Below are 23,689 nucleotides of genomic sequence, written 5' to 3'. Positions count from 1 at the left end.
AACATAAACAACTCTAGGGTTAAATTTAGGCATAAATTCCAACTGGTTAAGTTAAGGATAAAGGTTTGTGATTGGGTTAAAACTTTAGGCATGAATTCCGAATGGGCTTGCTAAATTGTTGTGGATGGATGGTAGAGTGGTAGCCGCGAGCTCCTGCACTCTAGCGGGAGACCTGCACAAACGTTGAATTTCACCTTGGATCTGGAGTGATCCTTCTACACAAACACACAACCACCTTCCCTCCTCCTCTACTTTTATTCCATTGGCAGCTCCATAGTTTACTTCCAGTAACCTTATCATTGTTCACCAGCCAGAAAGAGACCAATGTACTCCTGTCTACCACAATGACTAGTCTAGAGGCTTCTATGGACTATACTACAAACTGATAGCCCCAATCCTATCAATGTCAATGGCACAACACACACTGACTCATGTCCAGACACACACACTGATGGTGATCGGATGCCTTTGGCCCCATGTGGAGGTGTGATGCTCTGATATTGTCATCCGAAGTGTCAGTCTTCACTACAGCAGATGCTTTGTCTGACCCTGTCGACGCGTTGTCAGTGATGGCCATTCTCTAAAGATTTAACGGGTAGGCCTCAAGGGGAGAGGGGAGTTGATGTTTTCTGTCACACACACACAAGCATGCATGCCCACGCGCGCACACACACACGGCCCTCGGGTGGGGGTTGATGAGTCGAAGGGAGGGTGTTTTCTCCAAGGAATCAATGTATTCTGACAGGCTCTACATTGTCTGATTACCAATGCCGTATTGAGTGAAGAGGCCAACATACTACATTGCTCATACATGCTTCCTATATGTAAGGCCCTTGTGTATGGAATTCTGCCGAAATTCAATACAATGTTTACTTTGTTTTTAAGGAGATCAGGATTCTGGCCCTCTTCTGTATTTAAAAAAAACAACATTTTTTTAGAAGGTACAGTAGTAAAGTGACATAGGAGACAGATAGTAGGGGTACAGACATGAAGAGGCAGAGACAGGGCTCAAGCCCCTCTCGGCAAAGTGGGCGTATGTGATCGGGAGTCGAGAGCACTACCGTTCGACCAGACTCAGGCATTTTACTGTACTGTATAATAGTTTAACAACCCTATTTGTAAACTTTTAAATGATGGCAATCTCAACGGATTATCTTTTCCAGTGATGAAGACATGGATGTCTCATGGTATTGTGGGATATGCAAAATGTGTCTACTTTGAGTACCTCTATCTCTTCCATACATACAGTATTTTCCCATTATAGAAGTGCTCAGAAAGTAACATTTTGGACCTGAATGCCAAAACATTCAAGAGATAGAATGACTAGTCTAGAGGCTTCTATGTCGTTGTAGTAGACAGGAGTACACTGGTCAACAATGATGTCACTGTGAGTAAACCATGGAACTGTACTGCAAAAAAAAGTGATTGAATTCAAATGGATTTACCCAGCTGACTGATTCTCAAGACTCAGACAAACAAATGTAGAATTACATCCTACACACAAACTTAGGCTATAGGCTACGTAAAATAACCTGGTAGGCTATAGGCCGTACCTGTGTAACTTTTCTTTATGCTGAAGTGGCCTCTCAAAAACACAGTGCATTAATGCTTCCCGGACTAAGTAGGGACTAAGGAGGTTTCTGATCTTCGTCACAAATTGGATACAGACTGAGATGGCTCTCCCAGCCTCCACTGAGGTGGCCTGGATCCTGTTGAGCACCTCAAACAGGTGCTGCAGGTGTTTTTGCCTTTGTTTGTTGCTTCAAACAGGCTGAATTCCTTAGACAGGATATTCAGCAGGTTGGTTTTACAAAAAAGTAGATAGGCCTACCGTTAGCTCAAAAGTAGAGGACATTTTCTTACCCTATTAACTGCTTTTCAAATCCACGTGTTCAGCTTCAGCATAAACAATGCGTGCGCTTTGAATTTATGGCGACTTTGTGTAAGTAAATACGGTAGGCTACAACAACCCACACACCCTGAGTGTTAATTATTGATAATGCAGATAGCAGAGCAGAGAATGTCGTATGAAGACGGATTTAGACATTACATATAATTTAACAGTTCCATTTCACGTCACGCAGTTCATATAAATAACTTATTATAATTTCCCGGTTTCTCTCAGTTATTTATGCCAGGAAAAGGGAGAGGGTTTTGTCAGGAAATCTCAGTAACCCGGTAACCCTAATGGTCAACAAATCTCTCTCTCTCTTTCTCCCATATAGGCATGCATGAGCACACCTTCACTCTCCTTCACTCTCCTTCACTCTATTATCTGTCCATCTCCCTCCATCCCTCTGTCCTTGGAGCGTACTGTCTTTGATGTCTTTCTTTGGAGTCTGAGATTGAGTTCAAAGTTAAGGGCTGTGACTGTCATTGGTCCATTGTTTGCTTGTGATGTTGTGTGTGTGTGTGTGTGTGTGTGAGGGGGAGAGGGAGGGGGAGAGGTAAGGGCATGGGCAGGGCACTATAGGAACAATGAGCAGGGTAACCTTGATGAATGTATTATCTGGATATCATGGCACTGACGAAGAACAGGACAGATTTACAATCACAATAGAGAGAGGGAGGGAGATAGATGTGGAGAGAGAGCGAGACCGAGAGAAAGAGAGGGAGAGAGAATGAAAGAAAGAAACAGGGAGGAAGAGAGAGATAGAAAGAGAGAGAGAACATTACTGTGTTGTCCTGTTAATCATTATTATTACTTGAGTATTATGTTTCTTATTATTTGTTTCCATCATCATTGATTTAATATGTTTCTATATGTTCGCTTTGGCAATGTACAGTTGAAGTCGGAAGTTTACATACACCTTAACCAAATACATTTAAACTCAGTTTTTCACAATCCCTGACATTTAATCAGAGTAAAAATTCCCTGTCTTAGGTCAGTTAGGATCACCACTTTATTTTAAGAATGTGAAATGTCAGAATAATAGTAGAGATAATTATTTATTTCAGCTTTTATTTCTTTCATCACATTCCCAGTACGTCAGAAGTGTACATACACATACTAATTATTTAGTAGCATTGCCTTTAAATTGTTTAACTTGGGTGAAACGTTTCGGATAGCCTTCCACAAGCTTCCCACAAAAAGTTGGGTGAATTTTGGCCCATTCCTCCTGACAGAGCTGGTGTAACTTATTCAGGTTTGTAAGGCCTCTTTGCTCACACAGGCTTTTTCAGTTCTGCCCACAAATGTTCTATAGGATTGAGGTCTGGGCTTTGTGATGGCCACTCCAATACCTTGACTTTGTTGTCCTTTGGAAGTATGCTTGGGGACATTATCCATTTGGAAGACCCATTTGCGACCAAGCTTTAACTTCCTGACTGATGTCTTGAGATTTTGCTTCAATCAACATCATTTTCCCTCCTCATGATGCCATCTATTTTGTGTAGTGCACCAGTCCCTCCTGCAGCAAAACACCCCCACAACATGATGCTGCCACTCCGTGCTTCACGGTTGGGATAGTGTTCTTCGGCTTGCAAGCCTCCCCCTTTTCCTCCAAACATAACAATGGTCATTGTGGCAAAACAGTTCTATTTTTGTTTCATCAGACCAGAGGACATTTGGAGCAGTGGCTTCTTCCTTGCTGAGCGGCCTTTCAGGTTATGTCGACATAGGACTCATTTTACTGTGGATATAGATACTTTTGTACCTGTTTCCTCCAGCATCTTCACAAGTTCCTTTGCCATTGTTCTGGGGTATATTTGCACTTTTCGCACCAAAGTACATTCATTTCTAGGAGACAGAACGCGTCTCCTTCCTGAGCAGTATGACGACTTCGTGGTCCCATGGTGTTTATACTTGCGTACTATTGTTTGCACAGATGAACGTGGTACCTTCAGGCATTTGGAAATTGCTCCCAAGGATGAACCAGACTCTACATTTTTTTTCTAAAGTATTGGCTGATTTCTTTTGATTTTCCCATGATGTCAAGCAAAGAGCCACTGACTTTGAAGGTAGGCCTTGAAATACATCCACAGGTACACCTCCAATTGACTCAAATGATGTCAATCAGCCTATCAGAAGCTTCTAAAGCCATGACATCATTTTCTGGAATTGTCCAAGCTGTGTAAAGGCACAGTCAACTTAAGGTATGTAAACTTCTGACCACTGGAATTGTGATTCAGTGAATTATAAGTGAAAGAATCTGTCTGTAAACAATTGTTGGAAAAATTACTTGTGTTGTGCACAAAGTAGATATCCTATCCATCTTGCCAAAAAAAACTAGTTTTAATGACTACACCCTGTATGTACAGTGTATGTACATTTCCGACTTCAACTGTATGTAGTAACACCTTCAATCCCAATAAAGCCTTTTGAATTTAATTGAGGGAAGAGAAAATGTGAGTAGATGTACCTCCGTAAAATTATGTACTGTCCAAACATCCAATGGGGGAAAAAAAGAAAGGGAAAGAGACAGAGTCTGGGTGTTCAAATGAAAAGAGGAGTAAGGAAGAATCAGAGGAATGGAAGCGAGAAATGAAGGAGAAGAAGGAAAGCCAGTGTATATGAGAAAAGAGGGTAGGAAAGACAGACAAGACAGAGAGAGGTAGAAAGAAAATGGAAAGTGTCAAGGTGACTCAAGGGTGAATTACATTGTGTGTGTGTGTGTGTGTGTGTGTGTGTGTGTGTGTCTCCAAAGACACAGAGCAGAAAAGAGATACAGAACCACACACACATGCCACAATAGTCCTGTGCTATCAACATCACTGATTGTTTTAATATATGTAACTACATTGTGATTGTAGCGTACTATACTAGCCAGCCATCTGCTACACCAGAGTTCATTTGTGTTTTAACATAAAAACATACAGCCAAACACACACCCACTTTCTTTCTTTCACGCACTATTTAAGAAAAATAATGAAAACACACATGCATGTATGGAATTCTGTTGATATTCATTACAACGTTTATATATATATTTTTTAAGGAGATCTGGATTCTGACCCTCAAACACACAAACTCCTGTTCTTCATCATTGTAACAGAAAGGCAATCAAGAAAATGCAACACTTCTCAGTGTCAATGCCTCCATTATCATTTAAATCGTGCAGCAGCAGTCTAATTTAAGAGAGACACACACGGAACAACTAATACTATTTGCATATTCACACTTTTATTCATTTCATCACACACAAATGCCCTATTAGCCCAACATAGAACTGGTGTTCAATACTTCTTTACACACAGCTGTTTCACATGCACGCATGCACGTACGCTGTAATGAATTCTCAGGGAGCAAAAGCAGAGCGTGGCAGGTGTTTATTTCGCCTTCGCAGAAGGCACGAATCGTGGTCACAGGCAGGCAATGGTCATACACAGGTAGGCAAACAGGCAAGTGAATCAAAACTAGGACTGAATGCTATAACTGGTTCTCACAAACGAGCTAGGAAAAGGCTTAGTAGAGTCAAAACGAACAATACCTGACAAAGGCACAAACAGAATGAACTGAACTAAATAAGGATCTGATGAGACCAGGTGAGTAACTAACACAGGTGAAATCAATGAACAAAAATGAAAGACAGGGCTATGTTCAAGAACACAATGAAACAGAACACAAGGTTGACTAAGAAAATAAATACAGAACCTTACAGAACTTTTTGCAGGGGAGGCGGAGCCGGATGTCTCTGGTAGAGAGCCACACACGCTATCCGGGGTGAAAGAGTGGCGTAGGTCGGCGGCTACTGTCGGCAAAGCATTTCTGGGCATTAGAGGCTTTCTGCAGATGCCGGTGAGCGGTCTCCCATACCCGCTCACTACGCCGAAACCAGTCATTGACAGCTGGAACAGTACCAGGCTCCGCCTCCCAGGGGGGGGTTGGTAACCAAGTACACAGTGAAACGGAGTAAGGCAGAGGGATAAATGCATGAGTGAGTTCTGAGCGTATTTGGCTCAGGCCATATACCGACTCCAGTCGTGTGGAGAGGCAGAACATTGTTGGCGGAGGTACTTCTCTATTTCTTGGTTCAGGGGTTCCATCTGCCCATTGGTCTGGGGATGGTACCCGGAGGAGAGGCTGAGTGCGACCCCCAGTCGGTCACAGAAGTCTCGCCACACACGGGAGACAAACTGGGGCCCGCGGTCAGAGACGATGTCCTCCGGAATCCCATACAGACGGAACACCTGCTGGAACATACACTCACCCAATTCAATGGCGTTAGGTAAATGAGGAAGAGGAACCAGACGACACATTTCTTTAAACGGTCTACTATGACAAGGATGGTGGTGTTACCAGAGGATTCAGGAAGGTCTGTGATGACGTCAACAGCTATGTGGGACCAGGGTCTGTAAGGGATTGGCAAAGGTTTAAGCTTACCGGAAGGGAGATGACAAGGGCTTTTGATTTGGGCGCAGACTGGACAGGAGAGTACGTAATCCCTTACGTCGGATGCCATTGAGAACCACCAGAACTTATGGGCTGGAAGTTCGGTGGTTCGTGTAATGCCCGGATGTCCTGACCCCAAGGACATGTGACACCATTGCATCAGTTGGGGTCTAACAGCTGCTGGTATGTAACTCTTCCCAGCTGGTGTCTCAGGAGGAGCCGGTCTGAGGTTAGGGCTTCATGTATGGCAGAGTGAGCCTCTCACTGTAACGGCCCCATAATGCAAGAGGAAGGAAGAATGGGTGTAGGGTCTGAGTTACTGGTCGGAAGGTCAAACTGGCGGGAGAGATCATCAGCTTTTACGTTTTTCTTTCCAGGGATGTAAGTAACATGAAAATGGAAGCATATGAAGAAGAGAGCCCGGCGGGCTTGTCTGGAGTTTAAGGAACTCCAACGATTCATTGGGTTCTCCAACTATTAACGCCGGTTCATTTGGAACTTCAGTTCTACTGCCACTCCCCTCACTGCCCTTGAAACGCCTCTTCACCTCAGCTCCTGTCCTTCGCCAACCTAATCCGACCCTTCCTTACACCCTGGAGGTGGATGCCTACGGAGTAGGAGTAGGAGCCATACTCTCAGCAGTGGGAACCCCTCCCACATCACATGCCTGTGCCTTCGTCCCCAGGAAGTTGTTCTCCTCTGAGAGAAATTACAATGTGGGGAACAGAGACCTCCTTGCTATCAAGCTGGCCCTCGAGAAGTGGCACCACTGGTTGGAGGGCGCACTACATCCCTTTCTTGTCCTAACAGATCATCATAATCTGGAATATAACAGAGTGGCCAAGAGGTTAACTTCTTGGCGCACACATCCCGTTAGCAGGAACATTTTGGTCAACATCCGCTGAATTGCAGAGCGCCAAATTCAAATTAAATTACTACAAATATTTCATTTTCATGAAATCACAAGTGCAATATAGCAAAACACAGCTTAGCTTGTTGTTAATCCAACTGGGTTGTCAGATTTCAATTTTGTTTTACAGCGAAACCAAACCGAGCGTTTATGTGAGGACATCTGTCTCAGCAGACAAAACATTACAAACAGCTAGCAGCAAAGTAGATTGGTCACGAAAGTCAGAAAAGCAATAAAATGAATCGCTTACCTTTGATGATCTTCGGATGTTTGCACTCACGAGACTCCCAGTTACACAATAAATGTTCCTATTGTTCGATAAAGATTACTTTTATATTGGCACACTTTGTTCAGAAATCCACAGGCTCTTGCAGGTCATGACGGGCAGATGAAAATTCCAAATAGTATCCGTAAAGTTCGTGGAAACATGTCAAACGTTTTTTATAATCAATCCTCAGGTTGTTTTTACAATAAATAATTGATCATATTTCAACCGGACCGTAGCTTTTTCAATAGGAGAGAAAGAGAAAATGTCTGCTCCAAGCTGTTGTGCATGAAAAACTCTGGGGACACAACAGCCATCCACTGACGCGATGTGATCCTTATCTCTCATTTTTCAGAATTAAAGGCTGAAACTATGTCTAAAGACTGTTCACACCACGTGGAGGCCATAGGGAAAGGAATCTGGTTAATATCCCTTTAAATGGAGGGAAGGCATGCAATGGAACAGGGGAGCTTTCATTTTCCTCAGGTTTTCTACAATTCCTCAGGTTTCCTGCAATATGAGTTATACTCATAGACAGTATTTTGACAGTTTTGGAAACTTAAGAGTGTTTTCTATACTAATCTGTTTTTCATCCAAACATCAAAATACTGCCCCCTACACTCAAGGTTAACAGTGGTGGGTTTGGGCCAGTTACTGACGGCAGTAACTTTGTTTTCATCCATGCTGACCCCTCCAGGTGTCAGTACAAAACCGTGGATGTTTACCGAGGTTACATGGAAGGTGCTCTTTTCAGTCTTCACATAAAATTATGGTCAAGGAGCCATTGAAGAACCTTTTGCACATGCTGTATGTGTTCCTTCAGGGAGTAAATTGGGATGTCATCAATGTAGACGATGAGAAAGCGGTTGATCATAACCTGGACAACCTTGTTCATAAAGGATTGGAAGACAGCGGGGGCGTTAGTAAGGCCGTAGGGCATGACCAGGTATTCGTAGTGCCCTCGTGCGGCGATAAAAGCCGCCTTCCATTCGTCGCCTTCACGTATATGGACAAGGTTATATGCACTTCGCAGGTCGAGTTTTGTATAGACGTTGGCGCGGCCCACTTGTTCAAGGGTCGCTGGGATAAGAGGAAGAGGGAAACGGTTCTTGACCGTGACGTCATTCAGGGAACAGTAATCAGTACATGGACGGAGACCACCATTCTCTCTTCCAAGAAGAAGCTGGACACAACCGGGGAAGAAGAAAGATGAAAGAAACCGTTTGAGTGTTTCATCACTGTAGTTCTCCATTGCCTCATTTCCGGGAAAAATAGGGGTTAAACACTGCCCTTAGTGGGGACAGTCCAGGGAGTAAGTCAATAGCACAGTCCCCTGGGCGATGTGGTGGCAGAGTGGAGGCCTTGATTTTGCTGAAGACATTGCTGTACTGGGCGTATTCAGATGGCATGGCGGGTGGCACTGGAGAGGCAGAGTCCTCAATGGTGGTGGCTCTGCAGGGTAGGCAGAGACAACTGGTAAAGCAGGTAGAAGACCAGGACAGTAGTTCACCTTGTCGCCATGAGATGGCAGGGTCATGACGACAAAGCCAGGAGTGTTCGAGAGTGAGCGGCTGTCTGGGAGATGAGAGTTCCATGAGTTGAATGGTTTTGCCGTGTAAGACTCCAATCTGGAGGGTGACGCTCTGTGTCAGGTGCGTAATGAAGCCTGTGCCCAATGGCTGCCCATTCAGGGTGTTATTTCTTAAGGGACGGATGACAGGTGTTAGATCAATGTCAAGGGCATACTCGGCGGCTGAAGGCGATATGTAGGCCAATGTAATATCGTCAACCAACCCCATTTGTCCAATCCTTTTGGGTTAAAATTCCAGCTAAACTTGGAGAGGACAGGTAACTACTTACAAAAAGTGGGCTTCTGATGAAGAGCTAATAAATTAAGAGAATAGACAGACAATACACTGTATAGCTTGTTAATGTTAACAAGCTGTTAGCTGTTAGCTTGTTAGCCTGCTAACTGTCTGAATCGCCATGTCCCTAGCCAGCCCAACCACTCACTGGACCCATATGTTCACTTGGCTACGCATGCCTCTCTCTAACATCAATATGCCTTGTCCATTACTGTCCTGGTTAGTGATTACTGTCTTATTTCACTGTAGAGCCTCTAGCCCTGCTCAATATGCCTTAACCAACCATGTTGTTCCACCTCCTACATATGCGATGACATCACCTGGTTTAAACATCTCTAGAGACAAAATCTCTCTCTTCATTACAAAATGCCTAGGTTTACCTCCAATGTACTCACATCTTACCTTACCTTTGTCTGTACACTATGCCTTGAATCTATGCTATCGTGCCCAGAAACCTGCTCCTTTAATTATCTCTGTTCTGAACGTGCTAGACGGCCAGTTCGTATAGTCTTTAGCCGTACCCTTCTCCTCTGTTCCTCTGGTGATGTGGAGGTTAATCCAGGTCTTGCAGTGCCTTGCTCCACTCCCACCCCCCAGGTGCTCTCATTTGTTGACTTCTGTAAACGTAAAAACCTTGGTTTCATGCATGTTAACATTAGAAGCCTACTCCCTAAGTTTGTTTTACTCACTGCTTTAGCAAACTCTGCCAACCCAGATGTCTTAGCCTTGTCTGAGTCCTGGCTTAGGAAAACCACCAAAAACCCTGAAATCTCCATTGCTAACAAAAAGTTTTCTGCCAAGATAGAACTGCCAAAGGGGGCGGTGTTGCAATCTACTGCAAAGATAGGTAGTAATACAGAACTCTGCAGGCTAAGTCTGTACCCCAACAATTTGAGCTTCTACTTCTAAAAATTCACCTTTCCAGAAACAAGTCTCTCACTGTTGCCACTTGCTATAGACCTCCCTCTGCCCACAGCTGTGCCCTCGATACCATATGTGAATTGATTGCCCCCCATCTATCTTCTGAGCTCGTGCTACTAGGTGACCTAAACTGGGACATGCTCAACACCCCGGCCATCCTACAAACTAAGCTTGATGCCCTCAATCTCACACAAATGATCAATGAACCTACCAGGTACAACCCCAAATCAGTAAACACGGGCACCCTCATACATGTCATCCTAACTAATTAACCCTCCATATAGACCTCTGCAGTTTTAAATCAAGATCTCAGCGATCACTGCCACATTGCCTGCATCCGTAATGGGTCTGCGACCAAACGACCACCCCTCATCACTGTCAAACGCTCCCTGAAACACTTCTGTGAGAAGGCCTTTCTAATCGACCTCGCCGGGGTATTCTGGAATGACATTGACCTCATCCCGTCAGTAGATGCTGCCCACTGCTCTGAGGCTAAGAAACACTGTCACCACCGATAAATCCACTATAATTGAGAATTTCAATAAGCATTTCCCTACGGCTGGCCATGCTTTCCACATGGCTAACCTTACCCCGGTCAACTGCCCGGCACCCTCCACAGCAACCCGCCAAAGCCCCCACCATTTCTCCTTTACCCAAATCCAGATAGCTGATGTTCTGAAAGAGCTGCAAAATCTGGAGCCCTACAAATCAGCCGGGCTAGACAATCTGGACCCTCTCTTTCTAAAATGATCTGCCAAAATTGTTGCAACCCCTATTACTAGCCTGTTCAACCTCTCTTTCGTATCGTCTGAGATTCCCAAAGATTGGAAAGCTGCCGCGGTCATCCCCGTCTTCAAAGGGGGAGACACTCTAGACCCAAACTGCTACAGACCTATCCTAACCTGTCTTTCTAAGGTCTTCGAAAGCCAAGTTAACAAACAGATTACTGACCATTTCAAATCCCACCATACCTTCTCTGCTATGCACTCTGGTTTCAGAGCTGGTCATTGGTGCACCTCAGCCACGTTCAAGGTTCTAAATGACATCATAACTGCCATCAATAAGAGACATTACTGTGTAGCCGTATTCATCGACCTGGCCAAGGCTTTTGACTCGGTCAATCACAACATTCTTATTGGCAGACTCGACAGCCTTGGTTTCTCAAATGATTACCTCGCCTGGTTTACCAACTACTTCTCTGATAGAGTTTAGTGTGTCAAATTGGAGGGCCTGTTGTCCGGACCTCTGACAGTCTCTATGGGTGTGCCACAGGGTTCAATTCTCGGGCCGACTCTCTTCTCTGTATACACCAATGATGTTGCTCTTGCTGCTGGTGATTCTCTGATCCACCTCGACGCAGACAACACCATTCTGTATACTTCTGGACCCTCCTGGGACACTCTGTTAATTTACGGATGTTGGTTCCTGCACAGAAACCAAATCAGCGGAAATTTCAGAGCGCCACCTATAGTACTCGATAAAACTCAAACTTTCATTAAAACACACACGCAAGATACTCATTTAAAGCTACACTCGTTGTGAATCTAGCCAACATGTCAGATTTGTAAAATGCTTTTCGGCGAAAGCATGAGAAGCTATTTTCTGATAGCATGCACCCCCCAAAATACCTGAACGAGACCTAAACAAAAGATTTAGCGGTAGCCGGCGCTACACAAAATACAGAAATAAAATATAAAACATTCATTACCTTTGACGAGCTTCTTTGTTGGCACTCCTATATGTCCCATAAACATCACAATTGGGTCTTTTTCCCGATTAAATCCGTCAAAGTATGCCCAAAATGTCCATTTATGAAGGCCGTCTGATCCAAGGAAAATTCACCTTTACAAGACGCAACGTCACTTTTTAAAATTAAAAAAGTTCCCTATAAACTTTTACAAACACTTCAAACTACTTTTGTAAACCAACTTTAGGTATTAATAAACGTTAATAATCAATACAATTGATCACGGGGCGATCTGTATTCGATAGCAGCAAGTCTTGAAATCATCGTCCATTTTTTTCACTTTCATAATTTCCTGGGTGCACCCCAAGACAGGAAGTGCCTATACGTCATCCCACCAAGGATAAACTTGCAATGAAATGCCAGTATTGGCGAAGCTGTAGGCGTTGTAAACGGAACCTCATCTATTTTCTATCGCCTTAGACAATTCAAAGACTGGCGGATGAATATTTTTTTTGTGTTTTTGGTGAACAGTTTTCCCTGGGATTTTTACACCTGAACACGTTCTGTTATAGCCACAGACATGATTTCACCAGTTTTAGAAACTGAGTGTTTTCTATACACACAGACTTATCATATGCATATACTATATTCCTGGCATGAGTAGCAGGACGTTGAAATGTTGCGCGATTTTTAACAAAAAGTTGCGAGAATTCGCATCATCCGTAACAGGTTTTAACTAACCTCCAGACGATCTTCAATGCCATACAACTCTCCTTCCATGGCCTTCAGCTGCTCTTAAACGCAAGTAGAACTAAATGCATGCTATTCAATCGATCACTGCCCGCACCTGCTCGCCCGTCCAGCATCACTACTCTGGACGGCTCTGACTTAGAATACGTGGACAACTACAAATACCTGGGTGTCTGGTTAGACTGTAAACTCTCCTTCCAGACTCACATTAAGCATCTCCAATCCAAAATTAAATCTAGAATCAGCTTCCTATATCGCAACAAATGATCCTTCACTCATGCTGCCAAACATATCCTCGTAAAACTGACCATCCTACTGATCCTCGACTTCGGTGATGTCATCTATAAAATAGCCTTCAACACTCTACTCAACAAACTGGATGCAGTCTATCACAGTGTCATCCGTTTTGTCACCAAAGCCCCATACACTACCCACCATTGCGACCTGTACGCTCTTGTTGGTTGGCCCTCGCTTCATACTCGTCGCCAAACCCACTGACTACAGGTTATCTACAAGTCTCTGCTAGGTAAAGTCCCGCCTTATCTCAGCTCACTGGTCACCATAGCAGCACCCACTCGTAGCACGCGCTCCAGCAGGTATATCTCACTGGTCACACCCAAAGCCAATTCCTCCTTTGGTCGTCTTTCCTTCCAGTTCTCTGCTGCCCATGACTGGAACAAATTGCAAAAATCTCTGAAGCTGGAGACTCACATCTCCCTCACTAGCTTTAAGCACTAGCTGTCAGAGCAGCTTACAGATCACTGCACATGTGCATAGCCCATCTGTAAACAGCCCATCTATCTACCTACCTCATCCCCATACTGGTATTTATTTATTTTGCTCCTTTGCACCCCAGTATCTCTGCCTGCACATTCATCATCTGCCGATCTACCATTCCAGTGTTTATTCGCTATATTGTAATTACTTCGCCACCATGGCCTATTTATTTCCTTAACTTACCTAATTTGCACTCACTGTATATAGACTTTTTGTTTTCTTTTGTTCTACTGTATTATTGACTATGTTTAGTTTATTCCATGTGTAACTCTGTGTTGTTGTATGTGTCGAACGCTTTATCTTGGCCAGGTCGCAGTTGCAAATGAGAACTTGTTCTCAACTAGCCCACCTGGTTAAATAAAGGTTGTTAACTACTTTTTTGCATATATATTTTTTTTATCTCAATTACCTTGTACTCCTTGTACATTGATTCCAGGAAGAGTAGCTGCTGCTTCTGCAAAAGCTAATGGGGATACAAATAAACAAATAGACTCAGTAATGGTACTCCCTGAATATAGCCACGTTATTTTTACTCGTTAATGTTATTCACTGTGTCACTATCTCTATTTTATTTTTTATTTTTGTATCTTTAACTCTGCATCGTTGGAAAAGGACCAATAAGTAAACATTTCACTGTTTACAAAACGTGACAAATAGCATTTTATTTTATTTGACACACACTCAAACACACACACAGACACACACACACGGTCAAACAAAAGTTTGGCCTATTGTTCTATTGGCTTTCTCAGTTTACGTTAACTGACTTGCAATTTCAGAGAGGCATTGGGTGGTTTACTATGTCCAATAAGGACAAGTTAAATTGGGTGGATTGAGTCTTTGATGGGAGAGAATCCTCTTGCAAAGGATTTGTCTCCTTGTCCGAGATCAAGTGTGTGTTTGTGTGTATATAAGCCCCAAGGTAAGGGAAGAGAGATGTGATGTCTTTCCTGTCAAGCCCTGGAGCACCACAGTGATTGAGGGGTTAAGGTTGACCAAGCGTCTAAGCACAGCTCTAGGACTCTACCTGGGTGATAGAGTGTGTGTGTCTGTCTGTGTGTTAGGGTGTCAGTGTGACAGTAAATAAACAGTGGGAAAAGCAGTTCAAATGGGGAGGAGAGAAGGATAGATTAGGATGAAGAGGGAATGAGAGGAAAGAATCAGAGAGGTGCGGGGGGCTGCCATAATCGACATCCACTTCTTCGGCGCCCAGGGAACAGTGGGTTAACTGCCTTGCTCAGGTGCAGAGTGACAGATTTTTTTTACCTTGTCAGCTCTGGGATTTGATCCAGCAACATTTTGGTTGCTGGCCCAACGCTCAGCTTGGTGCTTGTGTCTCTAGAGCTAGAGGGCTGTGTATGAGAGGAGAGGGGCAGTGGGGGGGAGTGTGGAGAATGAGTAGGGTGACCACATTTAAAATAACCAAATACGAGACAAAAGGATGATTTCGCGGGACAGTGAATATATATATTTTTGGCAGCACTCCCCTCCCTCCCTCCCACAAAACTCCTGCTGCTAATTGAAGCTCAACTATAGGCTACTCCTTTGCCTCATGCAAAATTTGCTCATGCAGAAACAATGTTCAAACGTGTGGTTGTTTTGTGAAAATCTGTGAATACTTGGATAAAGAAACATTTCTGGTTGGTATCAGGGAATGTAAAACAGTTAGGAAGAGAGACTTTGAAAACAGCATTGAGTGAAGTAGCAGCACATTTTGAATGAGCAACTAACGAGAGTGGAGAACCTCACTTTTAACTAAATCACCTTATATACACTGAGTATAAAAAACATTAAGAACACCTGCTCTTTCCATGACATAAACTGACCAGGTGAATTCAAGTGAAAGCTGCGATCCCTTATTGGGGTCACTTGTTAAATCCATTTCAATCGTTGTTGGTGAAGGGGAGACAGGTTAAAGGATTTTTAAGCCATGAGACAATTGAGACATGGATTGTGTATGTGTGCCATTTGGAGGGTGAACGTGCAAGACAAAAGATGTAAGTGGCTTTGGACGGGGTGTGGTATAGTAGGTGCCAGGTGCACAGGTTTGTGTCAGAACTGCAACGTTGATGGGTTTTTCACACTCAACAGTTTCCTGTGTGTATCAAGAACGTCCACCACCCAAAGGACATCCAGCCAACTTGAGACAACTGAGGGAAGCATTGGAGTCAACATGGGGCAGCATCCCTGTGGAGTGCTTTCGACACTTTGTAGATGGGTTGCAACTCAATATTTGGTATACAATGTTTGGTATGCCCAGTATTTTTGTATAATTATTATTTATTTTTTTCACCTTTATTTAACTAGGCAAGCCAGTTAAGAACAAATTATTAATTACAATGACGGCCTACCATCTATGTACATATAGGTTGGAGTAAAGTGACTAGGCAAAAGGATAGATAGACTGAGCAGGAGCAACAGCGTATGTCATGTGTGTGTGTGTGTGTGTGTGTGAGTGAGTGTGTTGCATCAGCATTCGTGTGTGACGCATGTTATGTATGGGCGCATGTAGTGTGTATATGTCTGTTGAGGTGTCAGTGTAAGTATGTGTGTTGGTGTGGTTAGAGTCCAGTGTGTGTGCATAGAGTCAGTCCAAGAAAGTTAGTTAATACCTGTATTGTTAATGCAGGTAGTCCGGGTAGCCATTTGCACAGCTATTTAGCAGCCTTCTTTATCAGTCTTTTGGCTTGGGGTTTAGAAGCTGTTCAGGGTCCTGTTGGTTCCATACTTGGTGCACTGGTACCACTTGCCATGCAGTAGCATATAGAACAGTCTATGGGCCTAGTACATCATTGGGGGAAAGCTTCCTGCCATCCAGGACCTCTATGCTAAAAATCGCCAAAGAATCTAGCCACCTTAGTCATAGACTGTTCTCTCTGCTACCGCACGATAAGCGGTACTGGAGCGCCAAGTCTAGGTTCAAAAGGATTCTTATCAGCTTCTACCCTCAAGCCTTAAGACTCCTGAACAGCTAATCAAATGCCTACCTGGACTATTTGCAAACACACACACACAGGGCAGGGTTTGATCTAGGTGCTAGGGATCTGTAGGTTTAGCTTGTCATCTTTATTAGACTGACGTGGTGACTCCTTTGGAGAAGAGACACTGTATAGGGGTTCAGTGTACCTCATACGCAAAATAAGTATATTACTGTTGGCCCATTATCCAAGGCAGGTTCTAAAATACTTCAACTAATGATTGCTAATGGATACATCATCATGTCCTGGTCATGGACTGCTTCATAAGAAAAGTTACAACTTAGATCATGCTGCAGATCATGCTGCAGGGTATTGTGTTTTACAATATTTTTTTGCACAGTTCAGTGCTGTTTTGTGTTAGGAACGCATTGCACCATGAGAGTAAGGCAATGTGAGACACTACCATCTCAGCCCCAGCCCTGATCTGAATATGTATGTATTCAGTATGTACAGTTGATGTGGATATATTAAAGCAACATCTCAAGACATCAGTTAAAGCTTGATCGCAAATGGGTCTTCCAAATGGACAATGACCCCAAGCATACTTCCAAAGTTGTGGAAAAATGGCTTAAGGTCAACAAAGTCAAGGTATTGGAGTGGCCATCACAAAGCCCTGACCTCAATCCTATAGAACATTTGAGGGCAGAACTGAAAAAGCGTGTGTGAGCAAGGAGGCCTTCAAACCTGACTCAGTTAAACTAGCTCTGTCAGGAGGAATGGGCCAAAATTCACCCAACTTATTGTGGGAAGCTTGTGGAAGGCTACCCGAAATGTTTGACCAAAGTTTAACAATTTAAAGGCAATGCTAACAAATACTAATTGAATGTATGTAAACTTCTGACCAAAAGGGAATGTGATGAAAGAAATAAAAACTGAAATAAATCATTCTCTCTACTATTATTCTCACATTTCACATTCTTAAAATAAAGTGGTGATCCTAACTGACCTTAAACAGGGCATTTTTACTTGGATTAAATGTCAGGAATTGTGAAAAACTGAGTTTAAATGTATTTGGCTAAGGTGTATGTAAACTTCCGACTTCAACTGTATGTACCTATAAATAAGCTGAGATGAGCGTAGACTAGTAGCAGTCAGACAGAGGGATAGAGGGAGAGAAAGGGAGCATAGGGAGGCCTGCTAAATTAAGTCTCCCGCCTCCCCTAGGGAGCTCACACACAGGGAGATGATGAAAGACAAAACGCAAAATAACCTTACTATTGTAAGGCGAACTGCCTCCTAGAACCAACTTCTCTGGTTATAAAAGGCTTATGTGGCATCGATATGAATCAGAAACATTAATTCTAGTCTCAAAATGAACTACAAAGTGTAAATAAGATGATTTTGGTCATAACGTGGCTGGAATGGTTGGGTATGGGTTACTTACATGCCCAATGTTGATGTCCAATTTGCCAGAGGTGTGGTCCAGCCCCAGCTGCCATGTGTTGATGACATGTTGTCAAGTCTGCACGCACACTTGCTCGGCAGAGGAGTGAAAATGGGTTTCCACAAAGTAGTTTTAAAAAAAAATACTTTTTATTTATTGGTTTTAGATCAAAACCAAATGACAACAAATTATATATACTTTTATCTGCCCCCCCCCCCCCCCCCCCCCTCCCAACCTAAAAAGAAAAGATTTGACCTAAACAGGTCAACAATCAGCATTTCATAAGACACTGCAATTGGTACTAAATCTTTGTTGACTCTAAGAAATAATAATAATACTAAAATAATAGAAAAATGCATTTATGTATTTATTTTTGTTGTTGGTTAAATTGCCTTGTGTTGTGTTGGTGTCCTGGCATCCCATATCTACGTTACGTTTTCACCATCTTTTCGTGCATGGCACACACATGCACACATGCAGATAGGCAGACACTCATGCATACACACACTTGCCCTTCTACACTCGCATACACACACACACACACACACACACACACACGTTACCACCCACACCTGTCCATTTAAAACATGTACATTTTATCTCCTGTTTGGGCCTATAAATATTTCATACTATAATGTCTGTATTATTTTTTTTAAATCAGCGTATCTCAAATAGAGTCATTTGGTTTCTTATTCTATGAGTTATCATTTCCACACTATATATTTAATGAATTGTTTCCTTCCAATTGCTTATTTGTGGTGCCAGCGGTTTAAGCCAGTTTCTAAGTCATCTAGAGTCGAGGACCAGTGCACGAGGGGTTCTCCACTGGAGTATGTGTTTTTGGATTTAGAGAAAGCGAATGTTCAAACATATCATCCAATACTTTGATCCAGAAAGGATGGTTAGCTATGCTGTCCCCTCAGTTACGCCAGCAACTTGGTGTGATGTCACAGTTGTATTTTGATTGTATTATAGGAGTTATAAAAATGTTGATTGAATTTTCCAAGAGTATTCCCTCCAGAGTAGAGAGTTGGTTGCCTTGGAAGTGTTTCTAGATATGTCCTCTCAGCCCTCTTGGGTTACTACTATTTTCAGCTCATCTTCCCAATTAGTTACCCAATAACTTCCCAATAACTTCCCAATAACTCATATTTAGTTTATTTTTTTGATAATTCTGTATATGTGCCCCAGCACATTCTATGCATTTACCTTATGAGTCTTAGCTATATATTTAATTAAGGGATCTATATCATTAAGTGTTGTATTATATCCCACTTTAGTAAGATGTTGTAACATTGCTGCGGGGACTTGCTTCCATTCAGCCACAAGAGCATTAGTGAGGTCGGGGCACTGATGTTGTGCGATTAGGCCTGGATCGCAGTCGCAGATCCAATTCATCCCAAAAGTGTTCGATGGGGTTGAGGTCAGGGGTCTGTGCAGGCCAATCACGTTCTACCACACCGATCTTGACAACCCATTTCTATATAGACCTCGATTTGTGCACGGGGGCATTGTCATGCTGAAACAAGAAATTGTCTTCCCAAAACTGTGGCCAAAAAGTTGAAAGCATAGAACTGTCTAGAATGTCATTGTATGCTGTAACATTAAGATTTCCCTTCACTGGAACTAAGGAGCCCTAACCATGAAAAACAGCTCTAGACCATTATTCCTCATCCACCAAACTTTACAGTTGGCACTTTGGATTGGGGCAAGTAGCGTTGTCCTGGGATCCGCCAAACCCAGATTCATCCCTCGGATTGCCAGATGGTGAAGCGTGATTCATCACTCCGGAGAACGCATTTTCACTGCTCCAGAGTCCAATAGCGGCAAGCTTCACACCACTTTAGCCAATGCTTGGCATTGTGCATGCTGATCTTAGCATCATGCACAATAACATATCAGAAGCCGAAGGCTGAGGCAGTACGTGGTAGGCACCAGTTCCACTTCAAGGTTGGTCACATTTGATCTGGTCATAGGTCAGAATACAATCACTTGTCTGTCCTGGAATTATCCTAACAAACATTGATAATGTAATCAGTGCTGTGTATCAACTCTACCTTATTTTTCTACAGATGAAGGACAGAAGAGATGTTTTGTCATGGAGTCCCCTGACTAAAAGACAAGTTGATACAGATGTCTGAATTGGGAGATACCTTGCACTCAGCAATACAATTACACAAGACATATCTATGACTTTTCATCATATTTTGTTATTATTGAATTGAATGGTAGGGGGGACCCTGTGTATTCTACAACCATGTCAGGGAACTGCCTTAAATGCAAAACCACATCAAGGGATGACAACTAACATGTACCACCAGACAAAATGCGGATAGGTACAGTATCTGTACCGGCTGTGAATGACAATAGAAGGCAAAAGTGTAATATTTGTACATTGTTATATTAGCAGAACACTGCTTCCACAGTATTATGTGAAAGATGGTTTATTCTACATGGAACTGTTACACTTTGTTTCGAATATCTACAGAAGTTCAGCAATTGAACTCTTCTCATATTACTCTGTAGGCTACGGACTGATTCAAAGCATCCTCTTGGAGGAAGTTTGGTCAGTAGCCACAGAGTGGTAGGACAAGAGTGCCATATTGTTGCATCTCACATACTCTCACAACTCTGTCATATCCAAAATGGAATGTCATGCACTCCACCTCTTATGCCATTTGACTGCACCTGTCCATTACCTGTAATATAATACATAGATGGAAGGGACTTCATCAGCCACTGGAGACTTGAAGACAGAACCTCACCCAGAGAGACGTGCATGTCAGCCAAATCCAAAGGAATACAATAGAATGCTAATTCTGGGACCGCTGAAGTTGTACCAACAATTTTTATGCATTTTTTATGTGGTTGTACTCTACACACAACTTATTGTTGTGTGTAGAGATTTGATATTAATTTGATGTAAAGTGTAGGCATACTGTCTTTATAAGCAAATCAATGATAGCCTATTTACAGCAGAAAATGTTGTAACTTTGTAACAAACACACCCATCGATTTTTTGTTGTTGATAAATGTACATCTACACTCAAGCTGGCAATGTTTGTGCAATGTCCACATGTAGCTTACACCTGTATGGATAATCAGTTTGGGATTTGTACCCAGGTAAAGATCTAACAGCGGACATAAGGAGAGACGAGACAAAACTAGCCAGTTATAGAATATTGTGTTGACAGCTGAGCTGACTGATGACAGGGCATTTAACTTGCAGTTGTTGATATTGTTTGCACAGTACCACAGTTTGCACAGGAAGGTTATATCCTTCCTGTTTGGCCCTGTCCGGGGGTGTCCTCGGAATGGGCCACAGTGTCTCCTGACCCCTCCTGTCTCAGCCTCCAGTATTTATGCTGCAGTAGTTTATGTGTCGGGGGGCTAGGGTCAGTTTGTTATATCTGGAGTACTTCTCCTGTCCTATTCGGTGTCCTGTGTGAATCTAAGTGTGCGTTCTCTAATTCTCTCCTTCTCTCTTTCTCTCTCTCGGAGGACCTGAGCCCTAGGACCATGCCCCAGGACTACCTGACATGATGACTCCTTGCTGTCCCCAGTCCACCTGGCTGTGCTGCTGCTCCAGTTTCAACTGTTCTGCCTTAATATTATTCGACCATGCTGGTCATTTATGAACATTTGAACATCTTGGCCATGTTCTGTTATAATCTCCACCCGGCACAGCCAGAAGAGGACTGGCCATCCCACATATGCTCTCTCTAATTCTCTCTTTCTTTCTCTCTCTCGGAGGACCTGAGCCCTAGGACCATGCACCTGTTGGGATGTTAGTTCTGGGATTTGTCCCCTGGGAAAGATGTAACAGCGGACATAAGGAGAGACACAACGTAATCAAACTTGAAGTTGCAAGCTACATTCATAGCAATGTGTGCCTGATGAAACACATTCCAGACACTGGTACTTGCTATCTTGGCATAACTGTGATTTGACAAGAAATATCAGCTAGCTAGATGGGGATAGCTACAGCTGGCTAGCCTAAGTTATGCTAGCTAGATAGCTACTATCAGGTTGGCTAAACACAAGATCAGTATAGAATTTAGAAGTGAATTAGCAGATCATCTTGAGATGGCAAGTCAGTAAGGAGGGGAGAAGTCCTCCAGAGCAAAGCTAGCTTAGCTCACCTCGCTGTCACTAAGTTACTCACTACTGCCCTTGTTGTTTGTTGTGATTGAATATCAAATCCACACCCAAGAATCATCCACATTAAACCACACCCCAATACAACTCTTGTTTGGGCTTCAGTAATGGCTGCCGCCTTTCTTAATGAGCCCCGTGCAGTTCACCTTAAGAACATGTTCTTCCCACACATGGGTCAAAATATGAAGCATGTCAAGAAGCAAAATCATCTATTCATTCTCAGATTGTAATAAGAGTTAATATGGTCAACAAGATGTCAATAAATACTTTAAAAACATATGGTTTTAGGTGAGCTTGACTTTGCACTTTGGGACTTCCACTGGTTCCATTGTACCAGACAGGGAAACTAAATCAAGTTCAGACCTGTGGGATGAATCCCTCTGCTGTCTATGTGTCATCTGTAATGGATACATAGTGTCTAATTTGTTTCCTGCATTTCCGGTAAACCTGTAGGGATCAGATGATGGGGACAGGCTTCTCTATAAACTCCCACCTGCTACTAACATGGGACATGATAAGGAGACCGAGGTGGTATATGAAACGACAGTGAATGCTGACAATTAAGAATTCACCCCATTTTGGTTGCATGCATTTGTCTAATGTCTAATGGAAGCCTGCTCTGAAAAGCATTTATGTTTCTTTCTGTTGTTGAAACCTAATTTTCTACTGGAATTGTACAGTAGACATCACCTGCAAAAGACACCAGTGCATTATTTTTGCATATCACCCAATATCAAGCACACAAAGAAATTCCAGGGTATCCTAAACCTGTCTCACCTTAAAATCCCCCTCATACAGTCCCCCTCTACCACCCTCCTCAATGTAAAAGTTGTCAACATACAGTCCAAGGGCAAGACTCCATCAAAAAGACATTCAAATGTCTAGATTCAAGGTCCCCAAAGTGTCCCGAAACACCTCAAAGGTCCTGTGTGTGTGTGAGATCTGCAAGTCTGGCGTTAAGCCAACAGCCTGGTTTCCTGCCAACAGCCTCCCACCACCTGAAGGCCTGTCTGTCTGCTCTCCTCTGACTCCATCCCTCCCTCTCCACTCATCTTCTACTTCAATTGATCCTTCACTCTTTTTCATGTCGAATTGAACTGTATCGCTGGAAAAGCTCTGAGAATTGACCACACAGATTAGCATAGGACATTTATCTCAAAAACACACCTTCTAATGCAACAAACACAAATACACACAGTCCTTTTATACATAGGCAAACATACACAAACACACATCCTCTTCTCTCAGTCTCAACTCCCCTCACCCTTCACTAATGCCTAACCCAATATTTGTTTTACTAAGCCAGCTTTACAGTAAGACATTTCTCAACAGTATGACCACAAAACATTACTCTCCAGAGCTAACACCTGTAGGGACATGACTCAAAGGTAGGGATATTAGTTCTGGGATTTGTCCCCCGTGAAAAACCAAGTTGACAACATCACCTGCAAAGGACACTAGTGCCTTATTTTTGCATATCTCTCAAAATCAAGCACACAAAAAAATCCAGGGTATCCTCTTTCTCACATTAAAACCCTCCTCTTCCACCCTCCTCAATGTCAAAGTTGTCATTCCAAGGGCAAGATTCCTTTAAAAAGACATTGAGGACCTTGAATTTAGACAAAGTGTTCCCAAACAACTTAAAGGTCCTGTGTGTGTGTGT

The 23,689-nt window shown here is 43.0% G+C and overlaps 1 protein-coding gene across 1 annotated transcript in view; it reads right to left on the bottom strand.

Annotated features, from left to right (window-relative positions):
* The window catches only part of LOC139367884 (BR serine/threonine kinase 2a), a 497,374-nt gene that overhangs the window by 407,587 nt on the left and 66,098 nt on the right, over positions 1-23,689 (bottom strand). The window lies entirely within an intron of this gene.

This window comes from Oncorhynchus clarkii, chromosome 2, assembly GCF_045791955.1.
Source record: "Oncorhynchus clarkii lewisi isolate Uvic-CL-2024 chromosome 2, UVic_Ocla_1.0, whole genome shotgun sequence".
Classification (NCBI taxonomy): Eukaryota; Metazoa; Chordata; class Actinopteri; order Salmoniformes; family Salmonidae; genus Oncorhynchus; species Oncorhynchus clarkii.
This window is presented reverse-complemented; position numbering and strand designations above follow the sequence as displayed.